Below are 15312 nucleotides of genomic sequence, written 5' to 3'. Positions count from 1 at the left end.
CTATCCCTACCCTCCAGCGTATCTTCCTCTCCCCCCAGCTTAGTGTCACCCACGAACTTGCTGAGGGTACAATCCATCCTATCATCCAGATCATTAATGAAGATGTTGAACAAAATCAGCCCCAGGACAGACCCTTGGGGCACTCCACTTGATACCAGCTGCCAACTACACCCGTTGAGCCCAATGATCTATCCAGCTTTCTATCCAGCCTGTAGTCCATTCATCCAATCCATACTTTAACTTGCTGGCAAGTATACTGTGGGAGACCGTATCAAAAGCTTTGCTAAAGTATATCCGGTCCACCACTTTCCCCATATCCACAGAGCCAGTTATGTCATCATAGAAGGCAATCAGGTTGGTCAGGCATGACTTTCCCTTGGTGAATCCATGTTGACTGTTCCTGATCACCTTCCTTTCTCCTCCCCCCACCCAAGTGCTTCAAAATGGATTCCTTGAAGACCTGCTCCATGATTTTTCCCAGGGAGAGAGGCGAGGCTGACTGATCCCTGGATTCTCTTTCTTCCTTTTTTAAAGATGGGTACTATATTTGCCTTTTTCCAATCGTCTGGGACCTCCCACAGTTGCCATGAGTTTTCAAAGATAATGGCACATCACAATCACATCAGCCAACTCCCTCAGCACTCTTGGATGCATTAGATCCAGCCTTGGACTTGTGCATGTCCAGCTTTTCTAAATAGTCCTTAACCTGTTCTTTCACCACTGAGGGCTGCTCACCTCTTCCCCATACTGTGCTGCCCAGTGCAGCAGTCTGGGAGCTGACTGTGTCTGTGAAGACCGAGGCAAAAAAGGTATTTTTCCACATCTGTCACTAGGCTGCCTCCCCCATTCAGTAAGGGTACCATACTTTCCCTGACCTTCTTCTGGTTGCTAACATATCTGTAGAACCCTTCTTATTACCCTTCACATCCCTTGCTAGTGGCAATTCCAATTGTGCTTTGGCCTTCCTGATTATACCCCTGCATGCTCAAGCAATATATTTATACTCCTCCCTAGGCATCTGTCCAAGTTTCCACTTCTTGTAAGCTTCCTTTTTGTGTTTAAGCTCAATGAAGATTTCTGTTAAGCCAACCTGGTCACCTGTCATATTTGCTATTCTTTCTGCACATCAGGATTCTTTGTTCCTGCGCCCTCAATAAGGCTGTTACCTCAATGCATGGTGGTAAGACTTTAAACTGTAGTTTTCCCATTATGTGACTAGTTAAGACGATGGTTCTGGGGTTACCAAAACATACTGCCCATACCCTTCTTTTAACAGCAATCTAAAAAGTCAATTTTGGAGTCCTACAAAAAAAATTGAGAGTCAGGGAGTGTTATGGTAGCATGGATCAGCCACCATTTGATCAAATACTGCTATGCAGAAAACTCATCATAAATGGGCTATAAGGTATGAAAAGTGGCCTCCCAATGAAGCAACCTTAGCATGACACTTACTGAATCAGCTAAGAGAAGCTCACTTTTAACCTACATGGACTACAAAAAGCTCTGATTTGAGTTTCTGCTATCATGAATAGGATGGTCACACACAGTGAAGACAATCACTGGATGGGGGCAATCAAGTCTATTCTGATCTACCAGCTAGGAGACATAATACCTCTTATCAAAATAAAACTTAAAATTGATCCAGGATACTAAACCAAAGGAGACAGATGTGAGAAGGAATACTCCCCACTTAAAAGTATGTTGAGTTAATGTATATTAAGCATTAAACCGTGTCATAGATATTTTTGTTTTACTCCTCTGGTTACATACATCCCAGCCTTTATATTTTAAACTCTAAGAGATTAAACAAGTGTCATTGGGAGGTAGAAAGGTATTTTCTGACTCATTGCAAGATAACATGATTGCATTGCTGCAGGCCAATGCATGTTGTCATTTTCAGTTGCCATTGTTTCATAGAAGGAATAGCTTCTGGGAACTGGCAGGCTGACAATGCTCCATGTCATGGTAGTTAGGAAGAAGAGAACTGTCAGCAGTGTGGAATAAATCAGGGATTTGTGGAAGTAGCCAGAAAATGGTATGTTAAGAAATGTTCCTCTGGCCTGACTAAAAAGCCTGATCACTTCTCCTTGAATGATGGGATTTATTTGCAAATGTTCACATTCATAAGTGGATCACAAGAAACCAAGAGGGATGAAACCAAATCTGATTTCATTCACATACTCAGAGCAAACAAGAGAACAAAGGACGTAAATATTTTCCACGCTTATAGCAAGTGAGGGTGAGGGGGAATGGTGGTAAAAACCTGTTCCATGATGTATTTTGTATCCAAGTCTCTATATGCAGTTTAGAAATGGTTTCAAAGGCAGCCGTCTTAATGAACCCAGGAGGTACACAGTATGCCAAAACCAAAATACATAGTCATTCATAGAATGGATGTTGCCCAGTAGCTCTCTGCCTTTTTCATGGATTTGAACCTAGTGATTCTAAAAATAATTGCCCGGGCTGTTGCCAGCTGCCCTCTGCATGTCCTCTTCTCTAAGTTTACTTTTCTCCATCAAAGCTTCTATCATATGATGGCTTTTTTTTTTTCTGGTGCTATTTTACCATCCTGAAGCTTCCCTGCTAACCTATTACTGTACATAGGAATGAACACAGCTAAGCAAATCAACTCATTTTGCCAATGGAATGTCCCTGAGGCAATACTGCATTTTTCCCCAAAAGGCCAACGATCTTACAAAATACTAAGCAGCTAATATCTGACCATGTACAATTTACTTTTCACTTTTAAATTTAATTACAAATGAGTTCTGCCATAGAAGAGACATTCTATCTAAGGCTAGGTCTACACTACGGTGGGGTGGGGTGGGGGTGGGGGGAGATAGACCTAAGATACACAACTGAATAGCGTAGCTGAAGTTGCGTATTTTAGGTCGACTTACCTGGCTGTGAGGACGGCGGCGAGTCGACCACTGCCGCGCTGCCGTCAACTCTGCTTCCGCCTCTTGCCGCAGTGGATTTCCGGAGTCAACAGCAGAGCGATCAGGGATCCAGTGTGTAGTGAAGACGTGCCCTCATTCATCTTCAGATCCTTTTCATTGGCACAGGTTCTTAATAATGCACATGTTCTATTTCCTGCTGAGATGATCTTGGACTGGGTTGCTCATGAGGTAGGATGGGAACAGAAATAGGCCCTCACACAAGTTGAGATAATAGTTCAGAAGAATTTTGACTAAAATCTGGCAAAGTCTCCTATTAAATCATGTTGACTGAAGAAGATACCCAAAATAAAAAAGCCTCAACTTTGTAGGTTTTTGAAGAACAAATAGCCTGGAAGCTTGATTGTTAATTTGACACTAATAAAGGAACCCAGCATGGAAACATCTGATGTATCAGTAGAAAATAAAGTTTAATTATATTTTGGAAAAACAACTTTGAAATACTTCCTTTCTCTGACCCCAGTGAGGCATGTATTATTAAACCTGTTTTACAGTTTGGGGAAACTAGGACACAGAAAGGTTAATGAGTTTTCTCAAGATCTCACAGGAAGACAGAGGCAGAAACAAACAGAGCCCAATAAACCTGACTCTGTCCTCTTACATCAGTTCATAGGGAACTGGAATTAAATGACAACATTAAAGGGTATGTGATTGAATTTCAGTTCTCCAGATGAAATCTTGACCCACTGATTTAAGTTAAGCCATGCTTTCACTCACCATGCCTTCAGTGTAGTATTTTACTGCAGCATATCAGTATTGATAAATGGATCTGTTTTGTTCAGCTCCATCATTAACACAATTCTGTGAAGCACTGAAGGCTTTATTTCCAAGTTAACGTAGACCTTCCTTACAGTAGAAATGTGCTAAATAGTTATTAAAGTCACCAGTCCTCTGTGGGATCTTTCCCAATTTTAGCCCTTGCCTGAAACAGCAGCAATGAAAATATTCTTCTCTGAGAAATGAATGAAGCAATTTGATGAGAACTGAGGAAGGAACAAGAACCGCCAACACGATTTTTAAAACAATATAACAAATTGTGACTTGGCTGGGTATTGCCAACATCTGTTTTTGTACACTCCAAACAATGGCATTTCTAAATGTAATTCTCTGCAACCACTGGAAATTCCCTGGTCTACTGAAAAGCTGCAGAAGCTAGCTGCTATCATAAATAGGAAATAATCCAGTCTCCACTTTTATTAGGCATTCCATGAAGAAAAGTCTCTGGCTCTCGATATTCCACAGATGTTTGTGGTGGTGGTGGTGCGTGTTTCTGTAAAAAGACAGTTGGCAGAGAGCTTTGAGAGAGTGTTTTACTTTCCAACTTCAAATCTAGTTTTAAAGAAATGTTTAGATGGACTGTAAGGTGGATAGAAAGCTGGCTAGATCGTCGGACTCAACGGGTAGTGATCAATGGCTCCATGTCTAGTTGGCAGCCGGTTTCAAGCAGAGTGCCCCAAGGGTTGGTCTTGTTTAATATCTTTATTAATGATTTGGAGGATGGTGTGGACTGCACTCTCAGCAAGTTTGCAGATGACACTAAACTGGGAGAGATACACTGGAGGATAGGGATCGGATACAGAGGGACCTAGACAAATTAGAGGATTGGGAAAAAAAAAACAAAAAAAACAAAAAAAAACCCACCTGATGAGGTTCAACAAGGACAAGTGCAGAGTCCTGCACTTAGGATGGAAGAATCCTATGCACTGCTACAGACTAGGGACCGAATGGCTAGGTAGCAGTTCTGCAGAAAAGGACCCCAGGGGGTCACAGTGGATGAGAAGCTGGATATGAGTCAGTGTGCTCTTGTTGCCAAGAAGGCTAACGGCATTTTGGGCTGTATAAGTAGTGGCACTGCCAGCAGATCGAGGAACGTGATTGTTCCCCTTTATTCGACATTGGTGAGGCCTCATCTGGAGTACTGTGTCCAGTTTTGGGCCCCACACTACAAGAAGGATGTGGAAAAATTGGAAAGAGTCCAGTGGAGGGCAACAAAAATGATTAGGGGTCTGGAGCACATGACTTATGAGGAGAGGCTGAGGGAACTGGGATTGCTTAGTCTCCAGAAGAGAAGAATGAGGGGGGATTTGATAGCTGCTTTCAACTACCTGAAGGGGGGTTCCAAAGAGGATAGAGCTCGGCTGTTCTCAGTGGTGGCAGATGACAGAACAAGGAGCAATGGTCTCAAGTTGCAGTGCGGGAGGACTAAGTTGGATATTAGGAAACACTATTTCACTAGGAGGGTGGTGAAGCACTGGAATGTGTTACCTAGGGAGGTGGTGGAAACTCCTTCCTTGGAGGTTTTTAAGGCCCGGCTTGACAAAGCCCTGGCTGGGATGATTTAGTTAGGAATTGGTCCTGCTTTGAGCAGGGGGTTGGACTAGATGACCTCCTGAGGTTCCTTCCAACCCTGATATTCTATGATTCTAAGAGAAATTAGTACTTCTTCCTTCCTCTATAAATGTAAAAGAAAAATAAAGACAATAGGAATTAAAGGATGATGTTCTCTCTCATCCTTCTATCATTCCCGATTCAGAGCTTGCACAAATTCATAAACATTTTGGAACTAATAGTCTAAAGGAAACGGTTTTAAATAAATACAACTTTCATGGTCTTGTGCTCCATTTTTAAACAGTTTCCCCCCTCAGTGGTTCTCAACCTTTCCAGACTACTCTACTCCTTTCAGGAGTCTGATTTGTCTCCCCAAGTTACACCTCACTTAAAAACTACTTGCTTACAAAATGAGACAGAAAAATACAAAAAAAAAAAAAAAGTGTCACAGTGCACTATAACTGAAAAATTGCTTACTTTCATTTTTACCATACAATTATAAATCAATTGAAATATAAATATTGTATTTACATTTCAGTATGTTGTACAATAGAACGCTTCAAACAAGTCATTGTCAGTATGAAATTTTAGTTTGTACTGACTTCGCTAATGCTTTTTATGTAGCCTACTGTAAAACTATACACATATCTAGAGAAGTTGATGTACCTCCTGGAAGATCTCTCAAACCCGCATGGGTATGTCTACCACCAGTTGAGAATCACTGCTGTAGTACACCACAGCTCCCCTCAGTCCATTGTAGACATCACAGCTTAGCCTAACATCTGCCATTTTAGAGATGCCTTTATTCTTTTGAATTTCCTTTTCCCCGTTCTGATGTCTTTGGTTATATGGAAACCAAAGCAGTAAATCAGTCCCATGAGGCTCTGTATGACTACAGGAAGGCAGAAAATGGGTGTATTTAATCCCATTCTGAAGTACTTGACACATAAAATAAGTGTCAATTCCTTTGCAAGTTTACCTCCACTATGTTCTGATGAATACATGGGCTGTCTTTCCAAAGAAAGAGGGAGAAAGCCAGGCAGAAACTTTTAAACAAATCAACTTGGCAATGGATAATCTGTGCATTGGGGACATGTCAGACTGTCAGAGGCAGTAGTTATGCAGACCCAATGTTTGGGGTAGTGCCTGGGATAAGTAGACGTTAGCTTGTCATGGTCAGGTTAAGTAAGTTTAGGTAAGACAATGGGTATATTAGGCTTTTGTTATCTTTAACCCCTCTCTCTCTCACCTTGTGGTGTTCCTGTGGATAAATAATCCTACTGTTTTGAGCAAGCTATTCAACGTTAGTTCCCAGAGAAGATCTAAAACAGGGGTCAAACCCAGTTGGCACTGCTGGAGGTAACAGGGCTTGTAAAGAAAGGTGCTGTAATCTGATGGTCCAATTAAAAATGGGGTGAATCATAGAATTTTACTCAGAAGTGCAGGTGTAGCCACTCACTTGCAGGAATTGTCCACAGAGAGACCACAGATAGCCCAAGCTGCTTGAAGTCTGAGAGGGATCTGGTTTAGGTGGCTTTCAGAAAAATTAGCAATTTTAAAAACAGCTTATATTGATTTAGGGTTACATATTAGTTATAAAAGGAAGCACTTGATCCACCACTGAAGTGCAACCATCTGTTTTACAGCAAAACAGCAGCTCCATGGACCAGTTTGGGATAGGAATAACACTATCAAACTGAAAAGCAAAAAAAAAAAAAAAAAAAAAAAAAAATTGTTTTCTAAATTCATCATCAAGAAGTCTTCGATAGAAAATTAGCCTTGCCCTAAAGATCAAGCACTGTATAGTGTTCCACGTTTGGTCCACGTTCCACAATGCATATGGACCAAAGTTTTCAAACTTGAGTGCCTAAAGCTGGGCACCTAAATAAGTTGCCTGATATTCAAAGGTATTGAGCAGTCATTTCAATGGGAGATACAAATGCTCAACGCTTCTAAAAATTAGACCACTTTAAATGCCTAAGAATAGATTTAAGTAGCTAATTTTAGGCAGCCTGAAAAATTTAGCCATGATATTCATTTGCCTTTGGCATGGAAATCTAGATACCATGTGCTGTTTTGCCATTAGGGTGGCCCACAGCTATCTTGTTTAGAACAAACACCATTTATACTGTATGCCACGGATCTGATGTGCCACCTCCAGTTATGTCAGTCATGTAATATAATGGACATAAACAGACATCATGTGTTGTAGAGTTAGCCTGCAGTATTTGGAGAAGATGTGCTTTTCTCCAAGATTACTGTTCAAAAACAGGGTTTTAAAAATAGTTTCAAAGTATGATTCTTCATTTAAATAAGGACTTTGTTTTCCCTCTTTGATTTAAAATAAGTTGTTTACTTTCTGCATTAATAATTATAATCCTTTGTCTCAGAACCACCTGCGTCATAACACATGGGCAAAAATATCCATCAATATATTTCTAAGTAGAGTGAGTATCCCATTCCAAATACTGAAGGGACATTAGAAATCACAGGTGAAATCCTGGCACTACTGAAGTTAATGGGTGTATAACCCCAGGCATGGCTGCCGCCTTCTCCCTTTTCTCCTCAGGGTTATGGGGTCCCCTATAACTGTGTCTGGTGTCGCCATCCACTGAAACCCCTCCTAGTGCAGAGAGCACAAAGGGTTGTCCCTTAGGAAAATATTTAACACACGTTCTCATACAGAGGAGTGTCAGCTATTTTATTTGTGTGTGCTCTAACTATCACAATTCCCAGAGTAATAAAAACAGTAACTGGGGCTTTATTAGATACAGGGAACTCAATGGAACAATGTAAAAATGGAACAATGGAAAAAGTAATTAGGATAATAAAAGACAAAAAGCAATATATAAACTCTACCCCTCCCAAATGTACAACCAATACAAGCCACCCTGTGGTCCCTCCTAGCATCTGCCTAGACAAACAGTGAATGTAGGTTTGGTCTTTGATGACTGGTGCAGCACTGAAATTGGTACCTGGCTTAAAACAGAATAGCAAAACAAACAAACAATGGCGTTCTTACAAAGTATCTACAAAGTGGCAAGATCATCCTTGTAACTGTCTGGTCTGGATTCCAATGTGCAATTAGGCTGGCTCTTGGTAGCCTGACGGCAACTCTCCTCAGCCTCGTGGGTTTCTGATCGCTACTGGGATGACACTGCTCAATGTCCCAGAAATCCCAGGAGGACTCAAAGTCTTCCCTTAAGTAGGAATGGGGAAGGTAGAAGGGTCCTCCCTGGTTGTGACGCTTCTTTCCCTACTACACTCCAAACACAACCAAACCCCAAAGTAAAATCAAATCCTTTGGTTCTAGTAGAGTTGCTAGACCATTCTATCTCCACCCTGCACCCAAGGCAATCTGGGAAACAGTCCTGAACCTCCGTAGCCATTGCTGCTGTAGTCTGGGGCAAGTCCACTAGACCATGGTTCTCAAGCAGCAGTACACATACCCTTGAGGGTATGCAGACATCTTCCAGGGGGTACTGAACTCATCTAGATCAGTGTTTCTCAACCTGGAATTTGTGAGACAGGTTTAGGGGGTCACAAGTGCAGGATTGGTGTTATGGGGTAGCAAGAAAGGCAGTTCTGGGGGCCCTGCACCACAGGGGTGGGGGGCCTGCAAAGCTAAGTTATATGCCTCAGCCCCGGGCTGTGGAGCTTGGGTGTCAGACTAGGCTAATAGGCTCAAATCTCACACTGAAATACAAGTACAATATATTCCAATCAATTTATTTTATAAATTATATGGTAAAAGTGAGAAAGTAAGCAATTTTTCAGTAATAGCATATGTGATACATTTGTATTTCTATGTCTGATTTTATAAGCAAGTAGTTTTTAAGTGAGGTAAAACAGAGTACACAAGACAAATCAGACTCCTGCAAGGGGTACTGTAGTATGGAAAGGTTGAAAACTACTGCCCTAAATAATAATAAAATAATAATTAATGGAGATATCCTATCTCCTAGAGCTGGAAGGGACCTTGAAAGGTCATCGAGTCCAGCCCCCTGCCTTCACTAGCAGGACACCCTAGACACTCAGTGTGGTGTTTCAGGCACACCCCTTCTAAAGGAGGTACAGGAGTTTTGTCATTGACTTCAGTGTGGGGTTAAATTCTGGCCATGTCCTCAAACTTAGAATTTTCATTTTTATTTCTCTTGATGTCTTCTCTCTGCTGTGTATTACTGTGACTTAACAAAAAACGCCTTGAGTTGCTCTAAAATCTTCCCATATTTAATGGCTGTAGGAGTTCATCCTCAAACAAAACTATATACAACTATGGAGATTTCAGTGGTAATGATTGTGAACATATTTCCTAAAGGGAAAATGGGGCACTGCGTGGGGCTGGCTTGAGCCCCCCCCCCCCCTCATCCTTATGAGGCTTGGGACACTCAAACCCTGTCTGCCCTTCCCCCCCTCCATGTAAAGCTAGGGTCACTGAAAACCTGCCTGCCCCCTGAACAAGCCCTGCTCCCCTCCCCCCCACCCAGCTGGCATCTCTGCTTGCTCCCAAACCACACTTTGACAAAAGTGGGCATTTGTCCCATTTGCTCTTGCAACTGATCAAGTTGGCAAGAGCAAATGGGATAAATGCCCACTTTTTGGGGGGCGCAAGAGTCAGGACAGCCAGGACAGGGCTTAAAAAAAAAAAGTGACTGTCCCAGCCAAAATGGGACATATGGTCACCTTAGCTGTTAGGCCAAACTCTTTGAAAGTTAGCACTGTTCCCTACTTCTGCTGCTCTTTGGTAAATCAAAAGCTACTTGCCAATGGCTATTTTTATGCCTCTAGGCCATTTCATCTTACAACTTCAACATATAGACACACACAACCCTTACCAAAGGTTATAAAATGACTTGCCATTTGACTTCTTGCATGTGACCGAGACAACCTCCACATAGGCAAGAAAATGCTCAGCCCTCTAGCTAAGCCAGATAAGCCTCAAAACCACAGTGAAACAGAATATTAATCTTTCCTTAATGTTTGTCTTACCTGAAATGCATTTAAAATGGAAACCCTAGCAGCTCATCATCTCTACTTTAGTGCTATTATGGTGTGGTCCCCTGAGACACTTTTCACTCCTGACCCTCACATCTCCAGTGTTCTTAACCACCACCATGCTTTATTATAGCCCTAGAGTGTTATTTACATACCATTTACAGTCAATAGTCAGATTCCCCCACTTGCTCCTTGGGAAGGATACAGTATTAGTAGCAGCCAGTCCTGCCTTCATTCAGGCTCCCTACTCTCCTCCCCAGTAGGCCCTTCTGGTCTGCTTCTATAGTCCCAGCTGCTGGGGGTTACCTTCCACCCTATTAGCCCCTCAGCTGCATCTCTACTCAGTTAATTGGTACCCTCTGGCAACTGTCTTTCAGTCATGTTCCAGTTAATGGAAACTAGTGGGGATATGACTCAGCACACCTTGTAACACTGCCCACACCATCCCCACTTGTCTCCATCTTTCGCATTTTCTCACTGAGACCTTTGCAGCACTTGTGGCTTGAGCTGGATAACTTGAAGTTCTGCACCATCCCTTGCCCCTCTTACATGAGAAAAAAAAAGTTGTATTTTCCCTAAATCTCCCAGTTAGGAAAGTAAAAATTATCCAAAACAATTTTGCTCATGACCTCTCTCACTGAACTGTTGCAGAGCAAAAGAAATTATATAAGTTTTCTTTTGCTAATAAACCAAAAGAAAACAATGTTGCTTCAGTTGCTTTTATAGCCCATCCCTTTGTCCATGGATTTTTTTTTAAGTGGTGGTGTGAGGCATGGTTGGGAAGTGCGGGAAGGATCTGCCCAAACCATACCATGGCAACCTTACTCAGGGTTCAAAGTGATTCTCATCTGCCTTCTACTTTCAATCTACACTATGCTAGAATAAACAGGATGGTTGCTACTGAGTAACAGGCACTCTCTCCCCATCCCATTCCCCTGGGGTGGAGTGCACCTTCTCCTAGCTCTTTCTAACCTGGGACTATTCCCACCCCCTTCAGCACCACTGGCACAAAAAGATTCACTCATGCTAGGGTAAGTTAGAAGTAACTCCACTGAAGTCAATGGAGTTACACTAGTTTTATGCTGGTCTAAGTGAGAACAGTGTGTGGAAGTACAAAACACTAACCACAAGGCCACTAGTATGGCCCCTTATATCAGTGTTTAAAGGCTTTGATAGCTTATTGAAGATCTAAATATACCATCCGATATAGCAAGGAAAAACCCATTCTGATAATGCAAATTAAAAAACCAAATATGATGCATTGTGTTGCTGATATTTATGAACATGAACAGTATGACTTTTAACTGTACTATATGTATTGGGTCAAAACATTGAGTAATCATGACAAACTTGCCATAAATATCCTTTCAATAAGCCTATGTGATAATTTAGAAAGACAAGTAAATGGTGACCTTGAACGCTTGATTAAAATTAAAAAAAAAAAAAAAAAAAAAAAAAAAACCACACACATTTTGATAGAGATCCTCTGGGCTTTCTACAAGTACATCAAGTTTGACCTTTCCAGATCAGTCACTTTAATTTAACAAACATATAGTGTCATAGATGTACATATGCTAGGCAGGTATGTCAAACAAACACACACTTTGAGTGTCTCATCTATTTAAATCTTCAGAGTGCAAGTCTCCTTCCTGTAAGGTCAGGTGCATTTCACAAGAGACTTACATTTAAATACTAATTTTGTGTTGAGAAATTGTAAGTGTCTCGATCAAAAGTTTTAAAAATGTACTTGCTTCTCTATATATGCTAGGGAATCCAAGATATTGCAATGATATGCATGTTAAGCACATTATTTGATTTTAATGGCATAAACTACATTTTGTCAGCCTTAAAACAAAGGACTGTTTAAAGCACAGGCAAGTATTGTAATTTATAATTTTGTAGGGACTACAATCATGGGTGGTGCATATAAGAACCCAGATAGATCATCATACCAATAGGTTTTCATAATTGACCAGATTGTGGTTTAGTCTATTCCATAACAGCCTATCTGCTTACCAGATATTACATAACGATCTTGTCTCTTTTGGGAGACAACCACTACTAGAACATAAAATGAGAAGTAGCACAATGGTCTTTCACCTCTGGAAACCCAGGATAAAATTATGGGACCTGGTTTTCAAGGTTCAATCTTTTTTCTGATTTTCAGACTTTAGTGGAAGTTGCTGGTGCTCAGCACTACTGAAAAAAAGAAAAGAAAAAAAAATCAGGCCCTTGGTTAGGATCAAATATTAGCCCTGCATGCAAACCCACCACCAAGTTCAGCTTCAGAACGGGAAAAGCAGTTAAGTTACAGGTCTGAACTCTGGTTCAACCTAAAGTTACATAGTGAAAGTTGTGCAGCATCTGCCTGCTCTAGGTTTGGTTATAGCCAGTGCTATTGACCCTTAATTTTCCTGAGCACTGAATTTACATAAAAGAGTTAGTAGGGGCAATTACTGGCTTTTGTGAAACCACAGAGATGTGGCACATGTATCTCAAGTTACCATAGCAAGGCCAAATTCTCACTACATTACACAGGTGTAAAACTACAGAATGCCAGTGAAAGCAGAAGTTAGCCTGTTCTTTTGTGACTTGAGTCGCCTTGCTTACACCTCTGCTGGATATGGGCTGCCATTTGATAGTGTTTCAAGTTTCTCTTAGGTTTGATATATTTGCTATTGAAATAGAAACAGCAATCAGGTCTAACAGTTTTCTATATTAGCCTCTTGTTACTCTAGTGCAGGGGTCGGCAACGTTCGGCACGCGGCTCGCGAGGGTAAGCACATCCCTCGGCGCGCACTGCTTCCCGCCGTCCCCATTGGCCCGGGACGGCGAACCGTGGCAAGTGGGGGCCACGGTCGGCTGAACCTGACGTGTCAGCAGGTAAATAAACTGGCCCGGCCCACTAGGGTGCTTACCCTGGTGAGCCGCGTGCCAAACGTTGCCGACCCCTGCTCTAGTGTTATTGATGCTGGAGGGGTTTGGTTGATTCTGCTATTCTCCATCTAGCTTAAGGCAACCTTCCTCTATTATTGGAATAATGACTTCACTCAAAAAGACCTTTTATACCTCCTTATGTTTAGCATCCTGCAGCTGTTTGGGCTGAATAGAGTTTGGTTAGTGCAGTGAGTCAAATGACACTTATCCATAGATAATTTTGTGCCACTCATTGGGTTTATCATTAGTACAGCCCTTGTATACTTATATTTCCCATTTGTCCTTATTACAAATTCTAGGACCATTCCAGATCAAAAACAATAAACTTTACACAAAATGTATGTGTGTTTTTAAAATAAAAAGATTTCCTTAAAAAACCCTTTAATGCTAAAACTGTCTCAATTGCATCACCAGCTCCCTCTGTCCCCAAAACCTCCCCTCAAAACAAGAGCAGCCCATGACAGTAGGCAAGTCTTGCAAGCCATTAAATATGGCAAACTGGAAAACCAAAGTGGGAAGTGAATTCCTGAGCCATGGACCCTTTACAAGAATGTCCAATAACTATGCTCCTTCCAAAGGTGAGTTTTTTTGATTCTCTCTCTCAAGCACATGTACTCTGCAACTGTCATGGATAGAAGTATCCCAAGTAGCCAGGATCCAAATTAGTGTTAAGTGTTAAAAAAACAGAAACAAAATACATGCATCTCTGAATCTTCACCTGGAATTTAGTCTGTAGCTAGTGTAGATCATAAGCTCAAGAATAATATGATCTAGGCTGGAAATAGCACAGAATCCTGTGGCATTAAGTGTATCTGAATTTTCCAAAAGATTAGAAGCTAGCCATATGGAGAAAGCATTGCAGTAATCCAACCTTGAGGTGACCAAAGGCAGGCTTAACCATAACAAGATCTACATACAGAAAAGGATTGTAAAATTTGCCAGCCAAGTACAATGATACTTGAACATCCTGACACATGTGTGGATCAAAAAGACCGTTCAGTGGCAAGCCTTAAAAACAATAGCTGGCTCACCCTATCAGTAAGGGATGAAGTCAATGGAACTATGCTGATTTACACCAGCTGAACATTTGGCTCAATGTTTCTTTTGATTGTTTATTATTAATAAACAAACAGGTGATGGAAATAGTACAACAATCCTCCTTGTTTTTGTCAGAAGGAAAGTATGATTTTTATGTTTGATCTATTGCAAAAATGCCATATTGCGTGTTTTTTCCCCAAGCATTTTACAAAACATTTGCTGTCAGGAGTATATATTGCCAATATGTAATCATACAGAATATTTAAAGGACCTTTCACAAAATTTGCCTCCTGTAACTTACAATAAACCCAGCATATTAATGATGCATGTACTTGGAGACAAGAGAGGTGAAGGAATAGGAGAATCTTGGTAGGCCACCTAAATTTTGCTTTTCATGCATATTCTGGAATGTTGCTTCATTCAGGGTCTACAATAGTCCTTATAAAGCTATTTTCATGCAATACAGGGAGATAAGACGCAGAAGTTCAGCAGTTGCATCATGTTTGATGGATGTAAAATGACCATTCCAAGGTCACTTTTCCCTAAGCTGCCTGACAGGCAGTATTTGGAATTTTCAAATTCATGATTTCCAGTGCCACTATCATCATCAACAATCAGTCCAGGTAAAATTATAGCTGACCAGGTTGCCATATAGCGAGAAATATTTACAGATGGAATCCTAAAAACAAACAGTCCCCATTTATTATAAATGCAATTAGGAAAAACGTTTTTATGATCAATTTGTTTTGAGCCAGTGACAAATTCTCTTTTTTGTGGGGAACATTTTTGTAAAATCATTTGTTTTTTACGTTGCATGTGAAAAGTCTAATGTTTTGCTTGACTTGATCCAAAAACGGACATTTGTCCCAATAAAATTTTGGAACATGGAATGACACAGACTGAGGATTTTGCTAGGCACTATACAGACTTATAGGAAAACGCAGTTACTGCCCTGAAAAGCTTACTCTTGTTTAAGAAAAATGCAACATATAGGAAATAAATTGCACTTTGGGTGAGAGAAATTGCCTTGTTTTCACTAAAAGTATGTTTTATGCTT

This window comes from Trachemys scripta, chromosome 5 (assembly GCF_013100865.1).
Source record: "Trachemys scripta elegans isolate TJP31775 chromosome 5, CAS_Tse_1.0, whole genome shotgun sequence".
Lineage (NCBI taxonomy): Eukaryota > Metazoa > Chordata > Testudines > Emydidae > Trachemys > Trachemys scripta.
This window is presented reverse-complemented; position numbering follows the sequence as displayed.